Source organism: Lissotriton vulgaris, chromosome 12, assembly GCF_964263255.1.
Source record: "Lissotriton vulgaris chromosome 12, aLisVul1.2, whole genome shotgun sequence".
In the NCBI taxonomy this organism is placed as follows: Eukaryota; Metazoa; Chordata; class Amphibia; order Caudata; family Salamandridae; genus Lissotriton; species Lissotriton vulgaris.
This window is the reverse complement of record NC_141700.1, coordinates 678,479,640-678,507,294: the sequence shown is the minus strand read 5'-3', so window position 1 is coordinate 678,507,294 and position 27,655 is coordinate 678,479,640. Positions and strand designations below refer to the sequence as shown.

Genomic DNA, 27,655 nt, shown 5'->3' with positions numbered 1-27,655 from the left:
CTGTCTCCAGGTTCGCCGCAAGTGCTGATGCACCTGTTAAAGCCACGTTCCTCCTGGAACGTGGCAAGGCGATATGAGGGAACGTTGGTGTAGTGATCTGTAATGCTTATCACTTATTTCATGTGCAGTGTTGCTTTAAGATTGTACCAGTGTTCCTTGGTTACTTTAGAATGTATAATCGTCATTCTTGAGATAGTGTCTATTGGAGCCAGATGATTACTATGCTGGCTCTATAGCCATGTAATCATAAACATCTCAAGACAACTTGCTGTTTCCAGCGTAATTACTATATTTTATTGACGACGGAGCTGATTTCATGGATGAACCTGCGTGTCTTACCACAACTTTATTTTATTTGTTAATTTTGGCGAGTTTTGGTTTTTCAAAGGAAGACATTCAAGACTATTCACTTTGTGACTCTACAGCAACTGCTGTCATTTTTAAATTATTGTTGTTTTACCGTGCCTCTACTTCCAAGAAAGAAGCGTTTTCATCAAACCGATGGTAGGATTGTTTTTATTTATATTTGACTTCTGCTATTTGATCCTACGATCGCTGGGTGTGTTGTCGCTTCACATCGGTTCATCAAAGCGCTTTTTGAAGATAAAGGGCATGTTTCTATAGTTCAATTGAGAAATAACAACCTAGGCAATTAATATTTAGAATCCCATAATGGTAAAAGATAATAAGTAATAGACTACAGCTGGCTAAAAAGACATAGTATTTTATTTAACAATTAAAACAATTGACAGTTCATTCACGTAACACAAAACTAAAGTTAAAAATTCACAATGTATTTTATCATAAACATCATAAAACAAAAATTAATAAACAGTATGACACAGTCCTTTATCTATAATAGATAAGTGGCAGAAAATTTGGGACTCTACGCGCGTTTCGGCGGACCAGCGCCTTCTTCTTGGAGTAGCCACGTAATATCTATAAAAAGATGCATATAGAGTACAACATTATATTATTTCGCAATTACATTTTTATACAGAGTAAAAATAGAATCTAACATCAGAACGATTTTGGTTTTTAGCAGCTGTAGTTAGTAAAAACAATCTAATTTGCAATTTCTTAGTCGTTGTCATTTCCTTATAGTATTCAAGTCAACACATTGACAACCACCTTATCAATGTTAGGTGGGGAAGAAATGAAGAGTAGGCATTGAATTTATCATGAAAGTATATTAAATTAACAATAAAATTCTTGTGGGAATTAACCTCTCCGATGCGTAATAGGATATCAGATGTATATTGGAAACCAGTAGCCGTTTATGATATATTACTGGCTATCTATATGAACAGTAAGGGATTAATTATATAATAAAGACAGCATTCTAGTATCGCACTCGTTTTCTATAGTTCATACATGCAATTTCGAGTTCTATTTCTAATATGAGGTACTTCTCTTCTCTCATTTATTCAAACAAAGATACTCACTAATAATAGATATTTGTATTAGAGAGACGACCAAGTAAGATGTCTGCGTCTTAGTTTGATTCTTTCAACTTCCAGTATTGTCGAAGCTTGAAAGGGGAAGATATCATTAAGGCAGTTTAGTTTTTTAAGGAATGTCTAAATATTGATATTATTTAAAAAGGTATTTTCAATTGGCGTTACCTGTTTAATATGGTAGGTGGATATTTATTTCCCGCCAACCGGAACCCTTTATAATGATTTAGCGATTGATAGAATCCACGGTTGAATTCTTCCCGGTATATTCTGGGCCTCTAATTTAAAAAATATGCAGGGACATAAAGAAATATTTATTTTTCTTATTCTTAGTTCTAGTTATATGTACAAAGTTACTTCTAATATGCCAGGATAGATTGTGTTAAATGTACTCTTACCTATTGGATTAGAGTTTTATGCTTCAATTCTAAAACCTGATTTCTTTGTAAGATATTTGTTCAGGGCTGGCTTCCTATTCGCCTATAAAGAAATGAATGTAAAGACAAATTTGTTTATTTTTCTATTTTGTTATATAAAAAAAGAATTGAATTCCTTACTCTACTATTTGGCAGTCTTACCTAGGAGAACAAGTTCTTCTATTTCAAAGGATAAACAAATTTAAAAAATGGTTCCCAAAGTCTTGTGTGATGGGTTGGTATTAAAAGATCTCCCTGCCTGAAAAAAAGAGAAGGGAAAAAATGGGCAAGTTAATTCCCATTGTGTGCAATCTAACTATGGCTTTAAGTGGCGAAATACCCTTTGGCTCCTTACCTGAAGATAGACGGCAGAGCTCTCTATGTCCGGCGGCGGGAAAATGCACCTCTGGTAACTGCAAACACGGGGAAATGATGAATAAATGCCCGAGTGCCAATGCGGTATATATACCTAAGTAAATCGGTGTAAATTACCTGCACCTGTTTTTAATTGAAATTATCACGTAATTTTCAATGCATTCTAGTTTTGGATTGGTTTTATTGATTGGCTGTATGATGTACGCTGAGTTTTGTATAAGCTCCGTTGATTGGCTCACTTTAGTTCGCCTCGTTTTATGCTAGAAAAAGTAAAAAAGGACTTTCACTTCGTTGTTTTGATATTATTTTGTCCACCGAGCGGCAGTGTTACTGAATAGTTTTTTGTTATTAACAGTCTGACATAAGCGGAGTTTTGCGTCGTCTGTATTAATTGGCAGTCTCTCGTTCACGGAGTTTCGTGAGTGTTTCATTGGTTGCAAAGCCGATATTCACCAAGGCGAGATTTGAAAGTGAAAAAAGACTTTCATTTTGTAGTTTTTAGCATATAAGGAAAAGGAGATTCTATGGTTAATACTATAATTGAAGAAAGCAGTCAACAATCATATAGTTTTTATTTATTACTGCTATATCTTCATATATTAGATTTTGAATTTACATAAAGGCATTAAGTAAATTGGCATGATTTAATAACGTTTGTAAGATGGGTATGGTTTCTGATCACTAGATATTCTGATTTTATCAGATTCAATGATTATTACGTCTTTCTACTGGAGGGTAAAGGTTAAAGGTGCGTATACAATCTTGATCTAATGTTTTCCCTTTGTTGTTGATGTCGTTCTGCTATAGCGCCTTTACTCCCTTGGGCTAAGTTAGCGCTCTATACATTTTATATTCATTCATTCAGTTGTAAAGAACACATTCTTTAGGGAGTTTGCAGGCTATAGTGCCCAGCCTTATTGAAAGCAGTATGGGAAAACTAGAGCCAAACGTCAACAGCAATTTTAATAATAAAGTTATGCAAGTGTGAGAAAGCTCATGTTCACATTTGACTTAATTTGCTTCCTTAACAGCATTTCTTTTTTTGACCACCACATTGCTTGCCTGCATTTTTTGGGTCCAGCTTCAGCGTGCATGTGCTGTCTGCAAGACCTGCAGTAATTGCTCTATACGTATGGTAATCCCGCCTTCTGATCCAATTGGCTTACTCCTGTGTCACTTGAATTTCCTAGCTTCTTATTGGTGACGCACCCAATTCTTCATATGCGCTTTTATACTTCGGGAGCATCGGCCAACTACAGGTTCCTTACGCTGGAGTTGTTTATCTGTTTCTTTTGGCACTCCTTGATTTGCTACTCCTCTAAACGTAATGGCGCAATGGTGGAGCTGAGTCACAAGCTACGTCTTCAATGCCCACTTCCCAGTTCTCCCCTCGGGAGCTCTGCTTTGCCATTATTTCAATTTGCGCTCTAAATCCCCTATCGTCTTGCCAAAGTTTCACAATTGTGTCTGTTTACTTCTCCCTCCCCTTATCTGTGTTGACAGCGTCCTTCCCTTCAACCCCCCCAACACCCCTCCTGCGCCTTGGGATGCCTCCTTGATATTAGCGAGGCTTACCAGGAAATGTGGTGCACATTCGGTATTCACCATGTCCAGGAAACCCTGCTGACATCAGCAACATGGAGGAGGCAGAACACTCTCGGAACCCAGAGATTAACTTTGTTGGGCTGCATGCAGCCGCACTGTGCTGTAGAGGTCCCCTTGCTCTACTAGGAGAGCCTGCGCCACAAGCTGATTAACGAGGTGGGCCAGAGTCACTCCTTTAAAGCCCCTGACCATAATTGACTTTATTTTGTGTCTTTAACTGGGTTTTTTTTTCCCTCGTAACTGCTCCTCACGTTATGGCACAGCCGAGTCACGAGTTCTTCACAGCACAGATGGTCTGCCTTTCCAGTGCTCCGCTCGGAACTCGCCTTTGCCATTATTTCAATTTACCACTTTAAATCTAGTTGGAGCGGAGTCTGCTTACTCCTCCCTCCCCTTATCTGTGTTGACTGCTTCCCTCTTCAGTCTCGAACCCCCATCAGAGCTCAAACTTGATTTAAAGTGGTAAATTGAAATAATGGCAAAGCAGTCACAAGCTCTTCACAGCACGGACGGTCTGCCTTTCCAGTACTCCGCTCAGAGTTCTGCTTTGCCATTATTTTAATTTACCTCTTTAAATCCAGTCGGAGCTCTGATGTTGACAACGCCCTGCCACACCCTTGTTTTTATTCTGTCTGCGTTGTTGGGCAGCGTCTGCAAGAAGCATTTACCAAGCCAGTGTGTCATCAATGCAAGTCCTATTTGCATTGCCGGTACATCCTTAATACTGGTTATAAGTGTCCCGACCTTCGGCGTGAAAAGAGATCGGAGGCTCAGGCAGATCTGTCCGAATGTTTCAAACACCTTTTAATTGTGAGTATCAGCAGTAGAGAACCTTTGTAGAGGAGTTCAGCATTTCTTGTCTATGCTGGTTCCATCCCCAGCCTACAGGATGTTTGGCTGAGAAGAAACGTCTGATGCGAGAGGAACAGAAATGCTTTAGATTAAAATGTTTAGATCAAATATTACAAACACAGCGCCAAGGGTCACAAAGTGTTTTGTCCTTGTATTTTGTCTTGGTTAGTTTCTACACTGAGGACTGCACTGCACTGTACCTGTCGGAATGCCATTTGAAAAATGCTCATTTTTTTTTTACCTACTATTGTGGTGTTGTGTAGTTCACAGTGTTGTGTAATGTGCAGCTGCGTACTCCTGAACAGTGAATAATCTGGAATGTGCTTGTTTTGGCTTCTAAACATACATGGTGTTTCTGTGTATTTTATGTTAATTTATTATTGCCTCCTTGCCCGGCTTCCAGTTCCTTTTGGTATCTTTTCGGTTGTACCACATTCTATCCAGCAGGGGTGTTGGTTACACAATAATACACAGGCATAGCCCTGCTTTTCAACACCACCACCTCCTTCTAACTGCACACAGAGTGAAACAAAACACACAGTGACACAAATATATTAGTGCAAGTACGAATTATTACATTCTGTAAAAAGATAATAGAAGTTTGAATGGATTCTGCAGTATTTAACGGTATGTCTAACTTTTAAAAACAGTTGTTGTGGTTATGACACCATTTTAGGTGACACTGCGCTGATGTAAAGCACTATACAAATAGGCAAGTTGTAAGTGACACTAAAGTGTTGTAAAGACTATACAAATAAACAAGATGGAAATGGCACTACAGTAGAGTAAAGACTATAAAATGATGCAAGTTGTAGGTGGCACTACAGTGGTGTAACGCCCTATACAAATAAGTAGGTTGTAGGCCATACTACAGTAGTGTAAAGACTAATGAAGTTGTAGGTGACCATGCAGTGGTGTAAAGCAATGTACAAATGCGGAACAAAAACACAAGCCAAGGACTGATGCAGTCTGTGCTCAGGGTGTTCATTGGTTCGAAAAGATACACAGCATGTAGATGCGCTAGGCAAAGTGACCTGCTGCTGCCTGTCTACTGACGTGGTGAGGCTGGCGGTTCGTAGATATGTCTTACAGGTGTGCAAAGTGATTTTGCCTGATTAGGTTGGCTTCTGTTATATATACACCCTACAGGTATTGTGATGTGACCTAGGTTGGATAGATTTGGTTTAGTGAGGTTAGTATAAGTCCTCTACATCCTATGGGTTGCGTCATGTGGCATAAATTGCATTGAGGTTGCACAATGCAGCTGACATCAGTTAATACTCCCTACAGATATAGTGATATGACGTAGGTTGCATTGAGTCAGCGTGGCGAGGTGGACTTCAGTTATAGATACACCCTACAGGTAACAGGTATGTGACGTAGGTTGCATTGAGTCAACAGGGCATGGTTGGCATAAGTTCTTCATACATCCTATGAGCTTGGTCATGTGGCATTGATTGCATTGAGTCAACATGATGAGGTTGGCATTAGTTGTTGATACAACCTACTGGCTACGTCATGTGTCATTGGTTATACTGAGTCAATACAATGAGGTTGGGATAACCTTTTGTTGCACCCTACCGGATGGGTCAAGTGATTTGTTGAATTGTGTCAATATGATGAGGTTGGCATAAGTGGCTGATAAACCCTACGGGTGGAGTCATGTGGCATTGGTTGCATTGAATTGGCATGGGGAGGTTGGCATGAATTCTTTACAGCCCTTCAGTTCTGGGAATTTGTCATTGGTAGCATTGAGTCTGCATGGGGAGGTTGGTGTCTCTATAACCCTACAGTTCTACGGATATATTATAGACTGCATTGAATCTGCATGGCTAGTGATGTGACATTGGTTGCATTGAGTCTGCATGGGGAGGATGCCATTTGCCGTATGCACATTTTGCAGGTTTACTGGTGTTGTTACAGGTAACTAGACATAATATCGACTCCACAATATCGAATGGACAAAATATCGAGTTAAAAATATCGACAATAATAAAATATCGATAACAAAAATATCGTTGGTCAAAATATCGAATAAAATAATGAAAAAAAAATATCGAGTACAAAAATATCGATAAAAAAAAATCGACAAGACAAAATATCGATAAATAGTCAAAGTAAAAAATATCGATAATATGTAGAAAAAAGGTTAAAAAAAAAGATAATTTATTATTAGTAATATAAATTGTAGTTAATGTTTAGGAGCGGGATGTTGGGTTAATAGGGGATAAGGGTGGGGAGTAATTTAAAATAAATAATTTGAAATATATAAAAGTGTTATAAAACATTAATACAATGGAATGTAGTAAAATTAAAAAATTTAAATAGTGGAATAAATAGATAAGTAAAAAAAAAAAGTTGCAAAATGTTCTGCAAATAAAATATAATTTCCCTAGTCTGCAAATAATTATTTAAATAATATATGTTTGTAAATATATTTAATTAATAATTAATTGGTAATTAATTTATATTAATTAGTTAATTAATTAATATAATTTTGTACATATTTTTTATTAGTAATTAATTGGTAATTATTTAATATTAATTAGTTAATTAAATTAATTAGAGTATTTTTTATCTATATAATTTTTTGTTATTGTAAATTAATTAATTGGGAAAAAATAATATTAATTATTAAATACAATTAATTACAGCTAATGTGCTAATATATTTACTTTATTGTTATTGTTAATTAATAATTAATTGGTAATTAAATAATATTAATTAATTTTGGGTAAAGGAGTATTTTTAGGGTTCAGGGTCAGTTTTGGGTTTTTGGGTAAAGGGGTATTTTTAGGGTTCAGGGTCAGTTTTCAGTTCTTGGGTAAAGGGGTATTTTTAGGGTTCAGGGTCAGTTTTCAGTTTTTGGGTAAAGGGGTGTTTTAGGGTTCAGGGTCAGTTTTCAGTTTTTGGGTAAAGGGGTATTTTTAGGGTCCTGGGTCAGTTTTCAGTTCTTGGGTAAAGGGGTATTTTTTGGGTTCAGGGTCAGTTTTCAGTTTTTGGGTAAAGGGGTATTTTTAGGGTTCAGGGTCAGTTTTCAGTGTTTTGAGTAAAGGGGTATTTTTAGGGTTCAGGGTCAGTTTTCAGTGTTTTGAGTAAAGGGGTATTTTTAGGATTCTGGGTCAGTTTTCAGTTCTTGGGTAAAGGGGTATTTTTTGGGTTTAGGGTCAGTTTTCAGTTTTTGGGTAAAGGGGTATTTTCATGGTTCAGGGTCAGTTTTGGGTTTTTGGGTAAAGGGGTATTTTTAGGATTCAGGGTCAGTTTTCAGTTCTTGGGTAAAGGGGTATTTTTTGGGTTCAGGTCAGTTTTCAGTTTTTGGGTAAAGGGGTATTTTTAGGGTTCAGGGTCAGTTTTGTGTTTTTGGGTAAAGGGGTATTTTTAGGGTTCAGGGTCAGTTTTGGGTTTTTGGGTAAAGGGGTATTTTTAGAGTTCAGAGTCAGTTTTGGGTTTTTGGGGTACAGGGTAAATATAAAATAAATTTAAATCAAATCAATTAAATGAAATTAAAAAAAATAATTATTAAGTTTTTAATTTATTTTAAATTTATATGTATTAGTTTTAATTTTTAAATTATGTTTTAATGTTTTTATTTAATATTTGTAAAATTATATGTATTTTAAAATTATTTTTACATTATTATTAATACATTTAAAAAAACGATATTTTTACTTTCGATATTTTTGAACTACGATATTAATTGTTCGATATTTTTGTACTTACCTTTATGAAGATATGACTCCCATATTTTTGATTTCGATATTTTTGTGTCAATATTTTTGTATGTAGATATTCTGTCTGTCGATATTATGTCATACATTCAACATAATATTAGTATTAGGAATATAAAGTGTGCAAAAAAATAATATAAATATTACAAATTATTGAATAAATTATTGTGACAAAAAGTTGCAAATTTTTCTGCAAATAAATAAATTTAGTACTACTCTGCACAAAATATAATAAAATAAATTTAAATAAAATTACTAAAAAATATATAAATTTTTGACAAAATTTTATACTATAAGATTATACTAAAGTAGCAATTCTAATTTATACATGGTCAGTGTCCAGCACCTTTCCTGATATTACTTTGACTGGAGTAGGAATAGCAATTATTAATTGGTCAGTGTCCAGCACCTTCCTTGATATTAGCTTGACTGGAGTAGGAATAGTAATTAATAATTGTTCTGTGTCCAGCACCTTCCCTGATATTAGCTTGACTGGAGTTGGCATAGTAATATAATTTTTTTCTGAGTCCAGCACCTTCACTGATATTAGCTAGACTGGAGTTAGAATAGCAATTATTAATTGGTCAGTGTCCAGCACCTTCTCAGATATTAGCTTGACTGGAGTAGGAATAGTAATTATTAATTGGTCACTGTCCAGCACCTTCCCAGATATTAGCTAGAGTGGAGTTACAATAGTAATTTTTAATTGGTCACTGTCCAGCACCTTCCCTGATATTAGCTAGACTGGAGTTGGAATAGTAATTATTAATTGGTTTGTGTCCAGCACCTTCCCTGATATTAGCTAGACTGGAGTTGGAATAGTAATTAATCATTGGTCGGTGTCCAGCACCTTCCCTGATATTAGCTTGACTGGAGTAGGAATAGTAAATAATTATTGGTCAGTGTCCAGCACCTTCCATGATATTAGCTTGACTGGAGTAGCAATAGTAAATATTAATTGGTCAGTGTCCAGCACATTTGCATATAATTGTACATTACTGTGTTATTATATCACAAAATAATGCAAAATGGATGTTTTCACAAAACTTTATTAAACATTTTTTATTTTTTTATGTGTACTACAATACAATCACAAATAACATAACATTATTTTGAAATGTAGTATTCGCAGAATAACACATTATCATTTATGTACATGTTGTAAATTATCACACAAAATTATTTAACAACATTTTTTCTGTAAATAAAAATTTTTCTCATCATTAACTTTGAGTAACAAGTATTTATATTAAATTAAATTAAAAACCAGTTTTTTGTCAGCTTCTTCCATTTATATTTAATAATTTTAAAATCATATATTAATATTATTAAATATATATTTTTTAAATTTACATTTTTATAAAGTAACATGACAATTATTATATTTGCTCAAGATATGGAAATACAAATTAAGACATTTTTTGGTACATATTTCAGACAATGTTGTTTTTAAATGAAACATATAAATATATTATGTTGTAAACTTTATAACAGTATAGGGGAGTGGCAAAAGATTATTTATGCAATTATATACTTTTAAAATACTTAGAGATTATTATAAAACATTTTGTAATAATTAATAAAAATAATAACAAATATATTTATTATTATTATTAATTACTAAACATAATCATGTATCTCTTCTTTTCAGAAAAACATACATTCAGACAAATAAAAATACATTATTTCAGGGCATTGTTTATATATTAAATGGTTATAATTTTTATATTAATAACAATAAATAAGTTATATTATTTATTATTATTAATTATTACCATAAACAATTATAATGTTTAGTTAAAAACAAACACAAAGTTATTCCAATAAATGTACACAATAAGAAATTATTTACATATATTATTTCAAGTGTTACATAATTTTTTTATATTATTAATATATAATAATTACTATATATTAACTAATATTAAATATATTTATATGTTTTAAACAGTTTAAATTATAATGAGTCTAGTGTATTAATTTGCTAAAATAACAATGTGTATGTATTATATTTTTTTACTATAACATTGTATTTTCTATGATACCTTTTCAAAAATGGTTTAAGGGGACTACTTTTTTACCGCGTAAGGTTGTTGAGCTTAATTCAGGACTGGAGAAGCTCGCGGTTGGGAGTTGCTTCGCGTGGAGAGAGGTAAGGTTAATTTTACATACTATTTATAACTGAGTGGTAATGTTTGAGGGTATATTCGAACTGTGTAGTGTTTTTGTGTGTATGTATGAATTGTTTATGTAGCGTTTAGGTGAAATGGCGTCGTTATAGATGCGTCGTGTATGTTTTAGTTCTAGTGTTATTTTAAGTGTTAGGAAATGTCTTCTTACATGGTTAATGTTAATTGTGAGTGTATTTACAAATGTTATGGGCTATTTGTGGGTGGGTTTCGTTATGTATGTTTTTTTACAGGTTCCGGTTCCTCGCATGAAAACTACATATAAGGAAGCGTGTTTTTTTCCGGAGAAATTAATGTATGACTTATTATGGTTATATTTAGACATGTATCTCCTATTTTTCGTGTTTGCCAGGAGCGGATTTAAAAAATGTTAAACATTTTTCGGGTTTTTGGAGGGTTTCGTATTGGATTGATACATTGATATGCGTGACCGTTTTTTAAAAGTTGTGTGTATATCACTTTAAATACTAAGGTGTCCACACTACTGTTTTCGGGATTTCCTGGAGCGTTTATTTCATTTTTACTTAATTTTCGGGTTTTTGAGGGTTTCCCATATTGGAATTGTCCTACATTGGAATGGATTGTATGGATTGTATTTTGCTTGATTACGTCTTTTTCATCTACAAAAATTGTAAGTATTTAAAGTACTTTTTTATTGGGTGGGAAATGTCGATCTTTATGTAATGTGTATGTGTGATGTAATTATAAATATTGCATATTTGTTCAGAAATAATGTCCCAAATTTTGATAAGTTTGTTAAACAAATATGTATTATTTATAATTGTTTAGAAATGTTTATGATTTTTATATTTACCATTATTGTAAGAAGACATTAGTATATTTTGTAGACATTTTTATAGTAGGCTTTTAGCTATTATTGACAGGTATTCTAATCCTCTAGTTGTAGGATATAGTGTGACTTGACTTTGCAGTAGTCGGAACATTTGTTTAGTTTGTTTAGTTAGTTTTGGACCAATTTGTGTCACAGATTGTTCCATTCTTAGTTCTTGATAGCTTTGTTCTTTTTTCAAAGCTTCTAGTAGGTTATGGAATGTGGGTTTGGCTCTGCTTGTGGTAGCTTGGAAAGCATTATGCCACCCTTCTACACTGTTGTTTGTTTTAGCCTCTTGGTTTAAAGTACTAAGATAGACATTCCACCAAGGGATTTGGAATTTGGGTTGGCGTCGATGTCCAGATCTGTGCAACCTTCCCACCCAAGTATCTTCGAAATAGTCCAGTAATGGGGTTAGTTTATCTTCATTCCTCTTGTAATATGTGCTGTCAATTAATAAATTATAGTGTTCCGCTACATCGATAACAGGAATGTAGGCCAGTGCTATCAATTTTTTAATTTGATAGGCAAAGGTGCTATCTGTAGAGTATAGTATACTTAAAGTTGATTTCTGGAGATGTTTCCATATGCTCTGATTGAAATGATAGTAGCAACCCTGGATTGCTGTGTGGGGAAATGTTTTCAAAATGCTTTTAATCATAGCTAATTCGAAATCAATAATTATTTTTTGTGGAAAATAATTATTGATTTCATTTTTGAGAACATTTAATATTTCTGTATAAGTGTTTTGCTGTTTGTTAGGTAGCAAACAGTAAATGAAAGGGATGTTATAGTTATGGTGTAAACCGTGGATGGAATATAGTTGATAAAAAGGTTTTGGGCATGGTTTAAATGTTCCATCCAGCATCCATTGGGGACACTGTTGGATTTTTCTTAAATTACTTGCAGTTGCAAACATTATGATTCTGTTTGTACTGCTTTCATTGTCAAAAAGGATACATTTGTCTTTATTGTGTGTGATGCACATTTCTGGTGAAATAATAATTTCCTCAAAAGTAGTAGGGTTGGGTTGGGTTGTGGTAGTGAGTCTTATAGTGCATGCAATTGTGCGTTTAAGGGAGTCAATAGAGGGTAGCTGACCTGAAGCATGGGCTGGGACTTTTAACAGTTCTTCTTTAAGGATTTGTGTTGTTGGTTTATCACTTTGTGTGCTAGCAGTTTTTATACTTTCTAAAGCATCTCTTATTTCAATTTCTGTGACATTGGGGGGATGATTGTGTTCCCTGGTAAATAACACATTAGTTTCCTCAGTAGTAGCCCTCTCATAACATTTGTTTGAGTAATATTTGGTACATTTCCAGAAAACTTTTCTACCACTTTGTCTTTCCTGATTATAAACATAACCCATATAACATAACAGTAATTTATTTTTCTGTGACATAACAAATTCTGCACCTTGTGTCATTTTGTTTTACTTGTTCTAGGAAAGAGTAGAAAGAAACAAAATCAAAAAACATATATTTCACTTTGTGGTGCAAACATAATTAATGATGCATTTATACTTGCAGTTACTAAAAGTAGTAATCACAAATGCAGAACTGTATTTTGAAGGATTTTCTTGTATGTATTTCTTTATTTACTGTTGGTATGAAAATATAGAAATGCTAAGTTAATGTTTACACATAACAAAGGTTTTTCCTAGGAAAAAGCAGTTTTCTATTTTGCTTAGTAGTACATTTGATGTAAACATTACATATACTTACTTGTTTAAATAGTTGAGTTGTAGTATTTGGTGGAGTACATCAAGGTAGTAAAGTTCAGATCTGTAGAGAAGATAGAATAAATAAATGTAAATTATTATAAATAATATTTGGAACCGTTGGGAAATGGGAAATATTTAAAAGTATACTAACTTTTGAATAAGTAGTTTTGTTTGCTGTAGGTAGAATAGATGTATGATGTATTCAGAATATCTGTAGAGGAAATATAAAATATATAACATGGTGTTAAGAACATAGTTTTCGTTTTTTCGGAAGTTTTAGACAAATTACAAGTATACTTACATTTTTTACAAGGGTAGTCTTGTCTTTTGGTACAGTTGATGTTGGATGTTTTTATTGGATCTGTAGGGAAGATGTAATATGCAAGATATGTTGTTTAGAAAATAGCATCTTTTATATTGGGTGTTTAAAAACAAAAACATATATACTTACATGTTTAATTAGTGTAGTTTTATACATTTGTAGTGTTGAAATAGGAAAATCTCAGAATATCTGTGAATAAAATGTTTAAAATAAAGAATGAATCTTGTGAAATAGTGTGTAAAAACAGCAGTTGGTGTATAACAGAGCATTAATATATACTTACTATCTGATTTTCCAGGTGAAGAAATAGGAGCATGTATTAGGAATTTATTTGGAGTAGTTTCTATCAGAAATGTAGGAGGAGATAAAAATTAAATAAGTGCAAGAGTTAGGAGATATAAGTAAAATAGTAGACTACTAATTTAGATTTCTAAATAATGCACTGTAACTTACTTGAATAATTAGCCAGTGAGCTGGATCCTTAAAGATGTTTGTTCAGGAACAAAATCTTCAGAGTTTTGGCATCTTCTTTCTATAGAGTTAGCAGCAACAAATGGTAGAATGCATGTATCCCTTTTATAGTATGTGTATTTTGTGTGCTTTGATTTGATTGGTTGTAGGATGAAATGAAGCATTGTATAGGCTAGTTTGAATTTTTTTTTGTTAATTGGTGTTTGTTGATGTGAGAATGGTGGTATGTGGTGATTTCCGCATTAAAGCCGGTTAGTTGTTAAATAAAATATATGTGTAAGTGAGAACAAAGAATGAAAATGTTAGTTAAATGTATAGAATATTTTTAAAATGATAGAACGCATTTAATAGAATGTATAGCAAATGTAGATAAATAGGAATGTTATAAAAGTAACAGGTATTATATGTAAAATGTATTTTGTATAGAGCAATGATTTTTATTGACGATTAATATGGTATTTTAGACATGAAAGGGTACAAAAATGAACTCGATATTTTTTTGGAAACAATATTTTAGTACTCTATATTTTAGTAGTCGATATTTTTGTAGTGTTAGGGGTCATTTCATGATAAACGATATATTTGTAGTCGATATTTATTAAGGCAATATTTATGTACTAGATATTCTAAAGAGTCGATATTTTTGACTCGATATTTTTGTAGTTGGTGTAATAAGTATAGAAAGTCGATATTTTTGTCGTCGATAATTTTTCAACGATATTTTTACAAGTCGATAATCTGACCGTCGATAATATTTCAGTGATCCGTTGTTACATGGTCTATTTTATAAGTTGGTGAGCACTATTTTATTGAATGCTCTTCTCCTATTCCACCCTCTACCTTGCAGCAAGTCGGCACCATTTATTTTAATTTTTACTAATGGCAGTCCACTTTAACTATAGCAGCATTGTTTTTGAATGTATTTGTTTTAGCAGTGTGGTCCGCATTTAGTGGGCGGGCTTATTTATTTAGATCATTAGTTTACTAGCTCCCATGCAGCGCTTTCACATTTTATTTATTCACTTTTTCAATTGAGTCGACAGATTTATTTTATATCGCTCTGCCAAGGCTGTAAAAATTGTCAGCATCACTGATTTGGGGAGGTGAAGAAACGCTGTTTCTTTTTCGGTTCCATCAATTTCTTGGCTGACAACTGGCTGGGTAAGGGTGCTCCCAGGCATCGCTCCCCCTGGTTGTGCAGGCAGATGACAACGTTTGCAAGTTGATCTCTGGAGAGGTCAAGGGTGGAAAGAGCTGGCCTACGCTCTCCGCAGACCTGCCACACTGCTCTAAGTTGTACTCCACTGCTGCAGGATGTAGGTTCTCACGGTTGTTTGATAGGATCTTGTTCCAGAAGCTCGAGGGCACGAAGAGTAGGCGAGAGAGGACCTTGGCCTGCCTTGGAGTGTCCTGGATGATCATCAATAGACTGGGCTCCGATATTGAGTGACCAACAAGAGTCGGCCCACTCGCGCCAGGCTATTCTGGTCCTTATTACAGTAAGCGCTCTGTAGGACCCTGTGCAGGTGTAGAATAAGGTACGCAAAAGTGTCTCTGTTTGCCAGAGGAAGCTTCATCTCCCAGTCTCTCTATTAGTTAGTCTAATCAGGTAAGGAATAGGCATCCAATTTGAAGATTGCATTCACTTGGCGAACATCGATGCAAAACCTGATAGAGCCATCAGGTTTTGGAACCAACACAATGGGAAAGGTCCACTCACTCCGAGAGGGTCTGATTACGCCCATCTGAAGCAGCTTGTAGAATTCTTCGGAGACTGCTTCCCGTCGGGACGCCTGTATCCTATATGGCCTTTGCTTCACCACTTTCCCTTCTGTTTCTATGCAGTGTTCCACCAGCATGGTTCTCCCCGGTAGATCTGAAAATAAGGGGATGTATTCTTCAATATGTCTAGTAGTCCGCTTTGTTGTTCTGGGGTAAGGTCATCATTAACTACTAGCTGTTCAAGAGTGCATGTACCAGTACTGGGGGACAGCACTAGCTGGTAATCTACTGGTGGGGACCCTATCCATTTCTTCAACAAGATAATGTGGTATGTCTGCTGTTTGTTAGGTCCTATTTGGACTCTATAGGTGGTTTTGCCGATTGATCCCATGATTTTAAAGGGACATTTTCATTCGCTCTTAACTTTAGACAAGGCAGGGGGTAATAGTATCAGGACCCAATCATTCACTGCCAAGGGCCTACATTTCTTCACTTTATCGTAATCTGTTTTTGGAGTGTCTGTTTTTTTTCTAGGTTGGCTTGAGCCAGGTCACTGAATTTTCTGATTTTAGACCGTAGATGTTGGGTATATTCTAGCAATTCACTGGTGTCGTTGTTGTTTTTCTCCCAGGCTTCTCTTGTTATCTCTAACAGGGTCCTGGGTTGGCTCCCATAGAGCAGTGCGAAGGAGGAACAACCGAGACTTCTCTGTATCTGTTGGTGAATGACAAAGAGGGCGAGGGGAAGTAAACGATCCTAGTCCTTACGTTGACCCGTTAATATATCTTTCAGGGTCAGCTTCAAGGTCCCGTTGTATCTCTACCAGGCCATCTGTTCGTGGGTGATAAATGGCTGTCTTTATATGCCTCACGTCTAATAACCTACAAACCTGTGACATCAGCTTTGAGACAAAGGGCGTACCTTGATCCATCAATATTATATGGGGAAACCCAACCGAGAGAAAAATTCGAGCAGCTTATCAGCTATATTGGAGGTGGTAGGGGCCCTGAGAGGGAAGGATTCAGGGAACTTGGTGCAGTAATCAACTAGGACCAGAACATACTGGAACCCCTTTTTTGAACGTGGTAGCGGCCCTATAATATCCATGCCTACCCGCTCAAATGGTTTTCCTACTATAGGTAAAGGTTGTAGAGTTACCTGGGGAGGGAGAAGGGATTCTTTTTCTGACAAATAGGACACTCCCTACAATATTTTTTTTGTCGGGGAGTATATCCCTGGCCAGTAAAAGAAACGTAACAACCCCTGGGTGGTTTTTTTCTGCTCCTAAGTGGCCAGCCAACAAATGGGAATGGGCAAAAAACATTATCTGTTCATGGAACTCCTGGGGTACCAGTAATTGGGGTTTCTCACCAGGGGCTGCTACCCTGTATCGAAAGTCATTGCCGTTTTTTGTAGTTTTCATGCTTCCTCCTGAACCTGTGTGATGGAGGCATCTTTATTTTGGGCCCAACGAAAGTCCTTGACCATCAACCAGGGTTCTTGTGTTAGAAAAGCCCTCACAGCGGTTCGCCGGGAAGTCCCTGTATCTTTTTCCCTCATGGTATGCATTAATAAAGATAGGAAGTTGGGATTATGTGTCCTTAATATCACTTCTTCCGTTAGGGTGTCTAATACCCCCACTATTACCGTAGAGAGAGTACCCTTTGAGTTTTTTAGCGGAACCTGAGCCATGGGATAAGACAGGACGTCTCCATGCACACAGCAATGTAGACCTCTCAACCTGGGATCAGTTGGTTGGGATCAACTAACGAACCCCGTATCACCGACTGTCGGCAGCCAGAGTCCAGAAGGGCTTTTACCGGAATACTGTTTACCATCACACTTACATAGAAATAGGTCCCCATCTCTGCCGTATACATGAGACTCCTGGGGAGGTAACTAATGTCCATTGGTTCCTCTGTTTTCTTGTGGGGACAGGCTCGGGCGATGTGACCCCACTCACCACAGTTCAAACATTGGGGCCCTCTATTGATGGGGAGGTCGGGCCAGACCATACGAGCCTTTTCAATCTCTTTGATGGGTCTAGGTGCCTGTCTGCGGACAGGTGTTGTTTTGGAAGTCTTCTCAGGGTTCCCAAGGAGACATTCAGGGTTGGGCATGGGAGAAGGACGTTGCCAAATCCACTGCCTTTTCTGCTGTTAAGTTGGCGTGTTGTCTTAACCAATGGCGTGTATTGTATGGCAACGCGTCTAAAAATTGCTCCAGGACGATGACACTCAGGATCTCTTCTTTGGACCAGTCATTCGGTTTCAACCACTTCTCAGCTGCAAGCTTTAGTTTATAATAGAGTTTTTGGTGTATGACCGGGCGCCCCCTTTTCTTTCCGGTACACTTCGGAATCCATACCAAGGTGGTCTAGAATTATGGCTTTGACTTATTCATATGGGGTCACTCCTCCAGCGTTGGCTACCTGGTAAGCCACCTGAGCATCGCCTGTCAGTAGGGGAGGCCAGAAAGAAAGGCCACTTCCCAATGGGCTAACTAGATGCTCTAGCTGCTCTTTCAAAGTTCAGGAGGAAGGCATCAGGGTCTTCGCCTGGGGTGTATTTTTGTAGTGATCCTGTAGGGGTGGCGGCGGTACCACGGTTTAACCTATGTCCAGTAGCAGCCGGGGCGGAATGTTCCACGACCTTTAGGAGGGTCTCCATCTGGACTTTCATAAGGTCCCTGAATGCGTCCCTGTCCGCCTGTGCAGAGGTCAGTTGACGTTCCACTTCCCATTCGAGTTTTTTCTGTCCTTCAACTATGTGCTGTATAAGGTTCTCCATTCTTATCATGGTCCATGGAGGTCAAGCTGCCTTTATTCTCCACCACTTGTCAAACGGGCAGGACAAAGCGCATTGTGACGCACATAGAATGCTCCAAGGGTTTTTATTTTTAACTGTCTATGTTCACAGAGGGGATAACAAAACAAAGAAGAGCTTTAGACATCGTCTTTCAAGGGGATGCCATTCTCCACCTTCGACGTTGTTCCTTGGTGTCTTTCGCATCAGGGGATGAACTCAAGATGGCCACAAAAAAACCAAGACAAGACAGGAAAGAAAACCGCACTTGATTAGTACTTAGAACTGGAAGGGAAAGGGTATGAGTGTCATATCACCCGGGTTGCTGGTTCAGATGGTGCAGGGAGGGTAACCGTCACTGGAGTTGCGCAGGCACATGTGGGCTAGAAAGCACTACCCGCTGTTCGGTTTTCCGGCCGGCAGCCCCACTCCTCCCGGGGACATTGAATACACTGTCTCCCGGTTCGCCGCAAGTGCTGATGCACCTGTTAAAGCCACGTTCCTCCTGGAACGTGGCAAGGCGATATGAGGGAACGTTGGTGTAGTGATCTGTAATGCTTATCACTTATTTCATGTGCAGTGTTGCTTTAAGATTGTACCAGTGTTCCTTGGTTAATTTAGAATGTATAATCGTCATTCTTGAGATAGTGTCTATTGGAGCCAGATGATTACTATGCTGACTCTATAGCCATGCAATCATAAACATCTCAAGACAACTTGCTGTTTCCAGCGTAATTACTACATTTTATTGACGACGGAGCTGATTTCATGGATGAACCTGCGTGTCTTACCACAACTTTATTTTATTTGTTAATTTTGGCGAGTTTTGATTTTTCAAAGGAAGATATTTAACCCCTTAAGTGCTGCTGACGGCCAATGGTCGTCAGCAGCGCTACCTCCCCAGTGCTGCGCACGACCATTGAACGTCCATTCAGCACTAGTTCTAATGGACAGCGCAGCACTGTGGAGGAATGTGTAATAGCAGCTATGAGGTTAAGACTATTCACTTCGTGACTCTACAGCAACTGCTGTCCTTTTTAAATTATTGTTGTTTTACTGTGCCTCTACTTCCAAAAATGAAGCGTTTTCATCAAACCGATGGTAGGATTGCTTTTATTTATATTTGACTTCTGCTATTTGATCCTACGATCGCTGAGTGTGTTGTCGCTTCACATCGGTTCATCAAAGCGCTTTTTGAAGATAAAGGGCATGTTTCTATAGTTTACAGAGGAATTTGCTTGGATGCATTGTTTGAAAGGTATCGACATTAACTTGTTATCAACTGTCTTTATCTGTGACGTTTGTTTTGACTCCGCTACGCAGCTCCATTCTTTCCTTGCTTGTGTTCCATGAAGTCCTCTACGAGTAGTGCCACAAGCTACAGTACTCAATCGTCATTGGCTGCTTGTTACTGCTGTCCTCGTTCTTCTAGCGAAGCTATTGGCTCCTGGGAAATAACATCACCACCTCCATTGTCTTCGATTTCCTACTTGTATCCTAGCAACTGAAACACGCTGTGTTATTCAGTCTTCCAAGAATTGAAAAGAAGCGTGTCAAAGCGTATCCTTATACATATTGTGTTGTTCTTCGCTGACACGTACAGCTATATATGTGCATCATCTTTCCGCATTTGAAAGAAGTATCTTACCATTACGCACAGTTTTAATATCCTTTCATCATTGTATCTTCAAACATACTGCGTTGTTCTTCGCTGATGCGCACAGCAATTTCTGTGCGTCATCGTACCATATTTAAAAGAAGTATATTTAAAAGAAGTATTTATTGACAACAATTATTATTGCTCTCCGCTGATACACACAGCTGTTCATATTAAAATCACATTTTATCGCCGATGCATACAGCTTAATTGTGTGTCAAGGGATACTGGCAATTCCTCGCTGATACACACAGCCTTTATTTCATAAGTTGTTTTGATTTACAGTAATACCTAGTAAATTTTACTTTAGTGTTGCTTGGAGCTTCCTGCAGTGTGTAAATTGTGTCAATTTATATCTTGGTTTGACATGTTTAAGAAAGTTTGGTAATTTATAATTTGTCAGACATTTGTACTTTTGGGCAAATCATCATCATTTGTTTTTTGTATTTGTTCAGTCTTATATAATATGTGCACTTTACAATCTATTAATCCGCCATCATCATTCCTTGACAGTCCTGGTGAACCTACTATAAGGTGGGATGTATGGCATGATGCCTTTGAAACATATCTTGGGGCAATAGGTGCATCTAGATATGCTGCTGACTGGAAAAATATTTACTTTTACACTCCCTTGGTTTTGAAGGAAGGTCTGTTTTCAAACATCTTCCTGAACTTTCAGAAGGTGATCCTGCCCTAGATAATGTGCATTTGGAAACTGTACAAAAACTTAAACTTTGTTTTGACAAGCAACCCAGCCTCATGCACAGAAAAGTTTTTAAAAACCTACTGTATGCATGGTTGATTCAGATTCCTCATCAGATAGCGAAGTCGTCTCTGTTACTGATCTTATGCTTGAAGAAGTGGTCGAAGGGGATCCGAAAGATTGTGTTGATCCCATAGTAGATATTTAGGTTGGATCTAACTTTTTGATGAAACATGGAAGGGGACACAATCTCTTCTACCTCCTGACCGCACACCAGTGTCATACGAAGGATGGAAAATTTATCTTTTAGGCTACTATGAAGATGAATTGTGTATTAAGGGAAGACGGATCAGGGGTAAAATATGTTGCCATCAAAGGTCTAGATATCTTAGGATGGTTTCAGCAGGGTCTTTTCAAGATGATTTTGAGACCAGGAACCTTTGGCCGTTGCCAGGAAGAGGGGTGGTCAACTTCGCGTATGTGTGGATTTGAGGTCAGTGAATAAAGAAATTTGGGTTGACTCACATCCCTTACCTAAAATCCAAGATCTCTTTGCATCTACCAAGTGTGCTAAAATCTTTACCAAACTGGACCTGGCTACTCCTATCACCAGATTGAATTACACCCAGAAGCACGTCATCTCACAGCTTTTGTCTCTCCTCTAGGGACGTTTCAATACCAACGTGTGCCTTTTGGATTGGCATCTGCTGCGTCGGTATTTCAACGTGTGATAAATAATATTCTCAGAGGAGTTGACAGATTGCTGGTCTTCCAAGATGACGTACTTATCTTTGCGAAGGATTCTCAGTCGCATGACAAAATCTTACATAAAGTTGTGAGTCTTTTTCAAGAGCATGGAGCTGTTTTGAAGTTGGAGAAATTTAATTTTTTTTGCACTGAGGTTTAATATCTAGGGCATATTCTTACCCAAGATGGAATTAAACCAAGGCCTGGTTTGTTAGAGGCTATTTCTAATGCTGCCACTCCCACAGACAAAACAGGTGTGAAGTCCCTTTTAGATCTTTGTGAGTATTACTCCAGATTTATACCTCACTATGCTACCATTGTTAGACCCATTAGCAATTTATTGAAGAAGGGAAGCAAATTTGTGTGGTGTGATGAGTGCGTCACAGCTTTTCAAAAGGTCAAAGACAGTGTGAGTAAAAGTTCTATCTTAAAGCCGTTTGATCCAAGCCTTCCTTGTTGTTTGACAGTTGATGCTACTCAAGTGTGTTTAGGGGCCACCAGGACCCAAGTAGAGGATGGTGTTGAGAGAACTATCAGATTTGCTTCCAGAGTTTTGCGATCTCCTGAATTACAATATTCAGTTGTAGAAAAGGAACCTTTGGCTTGCTCATGGGCTATTGACAAATTTTGTTCTAATGTGTGGGGCAAACGATTTTTATTACAAACAGACCATAAGCCGTTGGTTAATATTTTAAGTGGAACAATAACTAAGTGCTCTACTCCTAGGATCATGCGTATGGTAAGCAGGTTGTTTCAATATCATTTTGACGTTAAGCATATCTCTGGTGGAAGGAAAGGAAGAGCGGATTTTCTTTCAAGGTTTCCCTCTGTAGACTCACATGATGAAGATGTTTTGTTTGCTGATCTCATTGATGAAGATTGCGAAGATTGTCTTGTTGCTGGTGTGGACATTCCAGAACTTAAATTTTGTTCTGAAGAGGAGTGGAGGTTGGCGTTTGTTAATGATGATATTCTTCAAGAAGTTTGCAACTTTATTAAGTCTGGTTGGCCAGGAGAAAAGGTTCTCTCTCCTCTTCAACAATTTTCAAAGATTGAAGATGAATTGTCTGTGGAAGATGACATTCTCTTACGGAATGACGAACTAATCCCACCACATGTTTTTAGGAAAGGTATCATAATTAGGGCTCATGAGGGACATTTAGGATCTTCTTTTACCAAGCGCCGTATCCGTAATACATTTTGGTGGCCAGGTATGGATGCAGAGGTTGATGAATTTGTCATGGATTGCAACATGTGCAAAACATCTGACCAGTCTCTCAAAACCTGTGTTCCTCCACTAATTCCAGTGGAATGTCCTGATCATCCTTGGCAAAAGGTTGGAATAGATGTTATGGGACCTTACATAACTCTCAGTGGTGGTGCAAGGTTTATTTTGGTTGTGATGTATTATGCTTCAAAATGGCCGGCATTCAAGTTAGTCAAGGGTGTTGATTCTAAGACCATTATTGATTTCTTGAGTGAAGTGTGGAGTAGAGAAGGTTTTCCGGAAATTCTTGTTTCTGATAATGGGAAAGAATTTGCCTCTAAAGAATTTGAAGACTTCTTGTCCATCTCTGGGGTCAAACACAGCAGAAGTTCTCTATATCATCCTCAAGGAAATGGGCTTGTGGAGAGAATGAATAGAGTGGTGGGTGACTGTGTGAAATGGGCAAAAGCTAAAAATTGTGATGTTGCTAAATCGCTTAACAGCATGATTTGGTTTTATAGGACTACTTCTCACTCTTCAACGAAAGTTTCCCCTTTCGAGCTGATGAGGGGAAGGAAACCAAATACTTTTTGTCGTCCAGGTTGGATGTCTAAGTGGGTAAAAAATGAATCTGATGTTAAGAAGAAGTTAATGTCTTTTGTTAAAGAAAGTGCATCTATTACTCAAGAGAAACAAAAGTTAAGTTTTGACACTAAAAAGGGGTCAAAGTTGAGCACTTTCAATGTGGGTGATTATGTTAGAATTAGGAAATCCATTCATGTCAACAAAGCGGAAAGTAAATTTGAACCTCCTGTGAAAGTTATGAAAATAGTAGGTAATGCTATTCAAATTGATGGAGGATTTTGGTGGAATTTGGGCAAAGTTGCTAAAGTTAATTATTCTGATCAAAACAGTTTCCTAAGAGTGATAAAGAATTAGTCTCAAATACTCTTTCCAGGAAAAGTTCATGTTCTATTTTTAATCCTGTAAGGTATAGAGATTAGTTATGAGATTAATTATAGTTTAATATTAATGTACTGGGTAGTCCTCATTGGTGATTACCTTCATATGTATTGTTTGAATTTCAGTCTGTTTTTTTGTGTGAGAAGAGAAGGTAATGTAGTAATCTGTAATGCGTGTCACTTATTTCATGTGCAGTGTTGCTTTAAGATTGTACCAGTGTTCCTTGGTTACGTTAGAAAGTAGAATGGTCATTCTTGAAATAGTGTCTGTTGGAGCCAGATGATTACTATGTTGGCTCTATATCCATGTAATCTTAATTAAGCATCTCAAGACAACTTGCTGTTTCCACCGTAATTACTACAGTTGGCCTCCTGGCTTTTCCTCTTCGGGATCCGCGGGTGCCTTTAGTGATTCCGCCGTGTTTGCCAGCTTCCTGGGTCTCCTAGAGCTGTGTCTTTCTCCTTTCGGCGTCTTCTTGCCTGGTATTGGCTTGCGGGTCCTTATCGGGCGATGACGTGGTTCGGCTCCACCCCCAAAGGCTGGAATAGGGATCGTCCTTAACCCCTTCCGTGCTCATGACGAGCTCAGCTCATCATGAGGCACAGTGCTCCTGTGCTCATGACGAGCTGAGCTTGTCATGAAGACACCCATTTCCATTATGGCCCAGCACAGAGGAAGAATAACTCTAGCAGCCAAAGTGTTAAAGGGTCAGTCATATGGCACAGCAGGCCTGTTGATCCAGCCATGGAGATGTTGGTGTCCGGTGGCTGTGTAGAGGAAAAATGGGCGGCCGTGTCGGGTAAGGTCAGAGCACGGTTCTTGACGTACGGATCCTGACACCCATCCATTTGAAAACCACTGGTCCACTTTACAAGGGTAAACATTAGGCAACACTTGATGGAACGTACTGGAGAGCTAGTAGTAAAGATACACATAGTATAGTATAGAGGGGAGAGAAGCACAATATAAGGCACTGGACAACTGGAATCTACAACCATATAAATAATTAGCACATTTGATGGATTTTTCTACAAATTGAACCCTTCTAAGCTGAAATACCAACTGACATGAAAACATCATGAAGAAACACACTCCCAATGCAGATAGGCATCTTACTTGGGATGTGACCCCTGCGTTGAAACATTGAATTGAGGCCAGCGAAGCACTGATGTGGAATCGGCTGCTGGTGGCAAACACTCTGGCAGCTTAATTGGAAAAGGAAAACTGCCCTTTGTTGACACTTGTACATGAGACTTTGGAATATTTCAGTAATGGAATGCTTTTCAAACTCAGTCACTATTATAAATGGAGACTGAATCCATATGTCATCCTTTGCTTGATAACCCTGACAAATATTACATAACTACATGGTGGTGGTGTCCATTTTGTTTCCTTCGTAATTCTTCTGTCCTCTGCTGCTTGTCTTTTCACTCTGCTTGTGTTATCTATTTCAGTTGACCTCCTGACTTGGCTAAGCTATGTACGTGCTGGGGGTTTGTAGCTGCACCTGGTCTCAGATGTACACTGTTTACCATTTACTGCTGCCATAAACATTCCTGCTCCCCCCTCCCACTTTGCTTACCACGTAGTCATTCATCTGCCCTTGTTTACTGATAGCTATTTCTAAACTTGTTCTTTCCATTTCTGTTCACATGCTTACATTGCAACAAAATGGTATAAAAGGGACGATGGTTTGTGAATTCAGTGTACTACCTCCTGCAGCGCTTGAGTGTTGTGTGGACGTGGTCCCACTCATGAGTGATTAATACACTTATTTTATTTAAACTCCAGTGCCGATCTCTTTTGTTAGTCTTTGGAACCATGGACTAGAGGGTGACCCTGCACCTGTGTACCCCTAACAATGTACATTTCCACAACACCATGTGAGCCAGTTTAATTATAGAGTTTCATAATAGAAGGTCACATTCATTTCCACAGGCACTAGGAATTTAAGCGATATAACTACAGAAGCCTTTCAGGTGATTGTAGCTCCAGTGTACGTTTGTACAGCATCCACACAATCTATGAATTGCATGTTGCAGTGCAGCAACATGTTAAGTGAGTGACTCCCACCTCTACACTTCCAGCATCAGTTCAGTGTAGTGACGTGCATTGCGCACACTTGCATCCTGACCCCACTACCATAGCATAGCGGCAGAGGAAGTTCAGTGGAGTGACTTGCTGTGCATGCTTGTACTACAAATTACTGAATTTCATAGTACTGCAATACAGGAGCACTTCAGGGAAGAATGACTCTCCCGACCCCAGCACTATAGCAAGCCGTGGCGGTTCAATGGCGTGACCTGCATTTCCTCCACTGCGGGCAGGAGGGCTTTAGCTGAGCATTCATGGCAACATCTCAACACTGAAGTTGGAAAAAAGAAAAAAAAACGAGGGACTTTATTTTCCCTATTTAATGACAAACTACTTTAGCCGGGAGACTGCTAAAATAAAGTCATTTTAGGGATAAAACCCGAGAATTGCCCGTCTGAATCATTGGCATGTATGGGTGGGTGTGGTTCCACGTATTGTAATTGCTATAGCGCATTCTACCCTGGCCCTGATGAGGCGTCCTAGCATTTTTTTCACAGAGCTGGCAAGGTTTTGTGTGTGAGGCGAGGTAACAGTCTAAAGGCCTGATCAAAGAAAAATGGTACGAAGATGCCTGCAGCCAATTACATTGGAGACACCTATTTTTTATTATGGCAGAGGTGGTTGGAATACCTGCAAAGCCAATCAACCTCGGAGTACTGAAGCATTGCCCGGCTTATATACACACCAACAATTGTGAATACATCTCCTCTGAGCATGTGACTCTCAGTGCAACCCCACACTATCATTATGCTCCCCACCAACACCTGCCTGCATCACACAAGGGCACAAAAGAGCTTCTGGTGAGCACGTCACTCATGTGCACCCATGCACTGAATCCTCAATGCACACATTACACACCTCCCTTTCACTCACCTTTAAACTGGCTGGGCGCCGTCGCAGTCTGCAGAGCTTACTCAAGACGAAAGCTGAAGGTCGGAGCCCTTGGGCAAACAAACAAATGCTGTGAATGGAAAAGAGCTGGGACAAACAGCTGACTAGGCGGTAAGAGGCAAGTCCCCGGGCCGAGCACACGTGGTAACAGAAGGCCTCAATCAAGGTGGTCCATCAGTGAAAGTCTTAGTCACATCAGGGCAAATACAAAAGGAGGAAGTAGGGAGTAAGCACCAAACAATAAAGGGCAAAAAGATATGGTGGTGTGCCGGTAATATTCTAGAGTAGCAGCATCTTACAGAGTCTGGCAGTGACCGGTTTAGGTGTGCACAATTGGTCTGCCAGTGCAAAATGTAGCAGCATACTTCAGAGTCTTCTTCTGGGCCAGCCACTGACACAATTAGCAGTCAGTCAGTGACACTGTCAAGAGCAGCAGTATCCTTCAGTCTGGCAGTGGCAGTGTGAAGGCTCACAGCATCCCAGAGCCCGGCAACAGTACTGCCAAGAATAGCAGAATCCTTCACGGTCTAGCTGTGGCAGGTTAAGGTGTGCAAAATTGTTCTGGCACGTTAAGGTGCACAAACTTTTTCTGAGCCTGGCACTGCCATGATTAGCAGTATCCTTCAGTCTGGCAGTGGCACTGCCAGGAGCAGCAGTATCCTTCAAAGTCTGGCAGTGGAACTGTGAAGACTAGCAGCATCCTTCAGTGTCTGGCAGTGGCAGGTTAATGTGTGCACAATTGTTCTGGCACTGGCGATAATAGCAGCATCTTTCAGTGTCTGGTTGTGGCACTGCGAAGACTAGCAACATCCTTAAGAGTCTGGCAGTGGTAGGTTAAGGCAAGAGGACAATGCAGCAGCGAGTCCTTTGGAACCATTGTGGCAGATCATGTGCTGG

At 38.2% G+C, this 27,655-nt stretch overlaps 1 pseudogene; it reads right to left on the bottom strand.

Annotated features, from left to right (window-relative positions):
• Positions 1-15,829, bottom strand: part of LOC147677995 (uncharacterized) — a 30,029-nt pseudogene extending 14,200 nt beyond the window's left edge.
• Between the last annotated feature and the right edge of the window lie 11,826 nt (positions 15,830-27,655).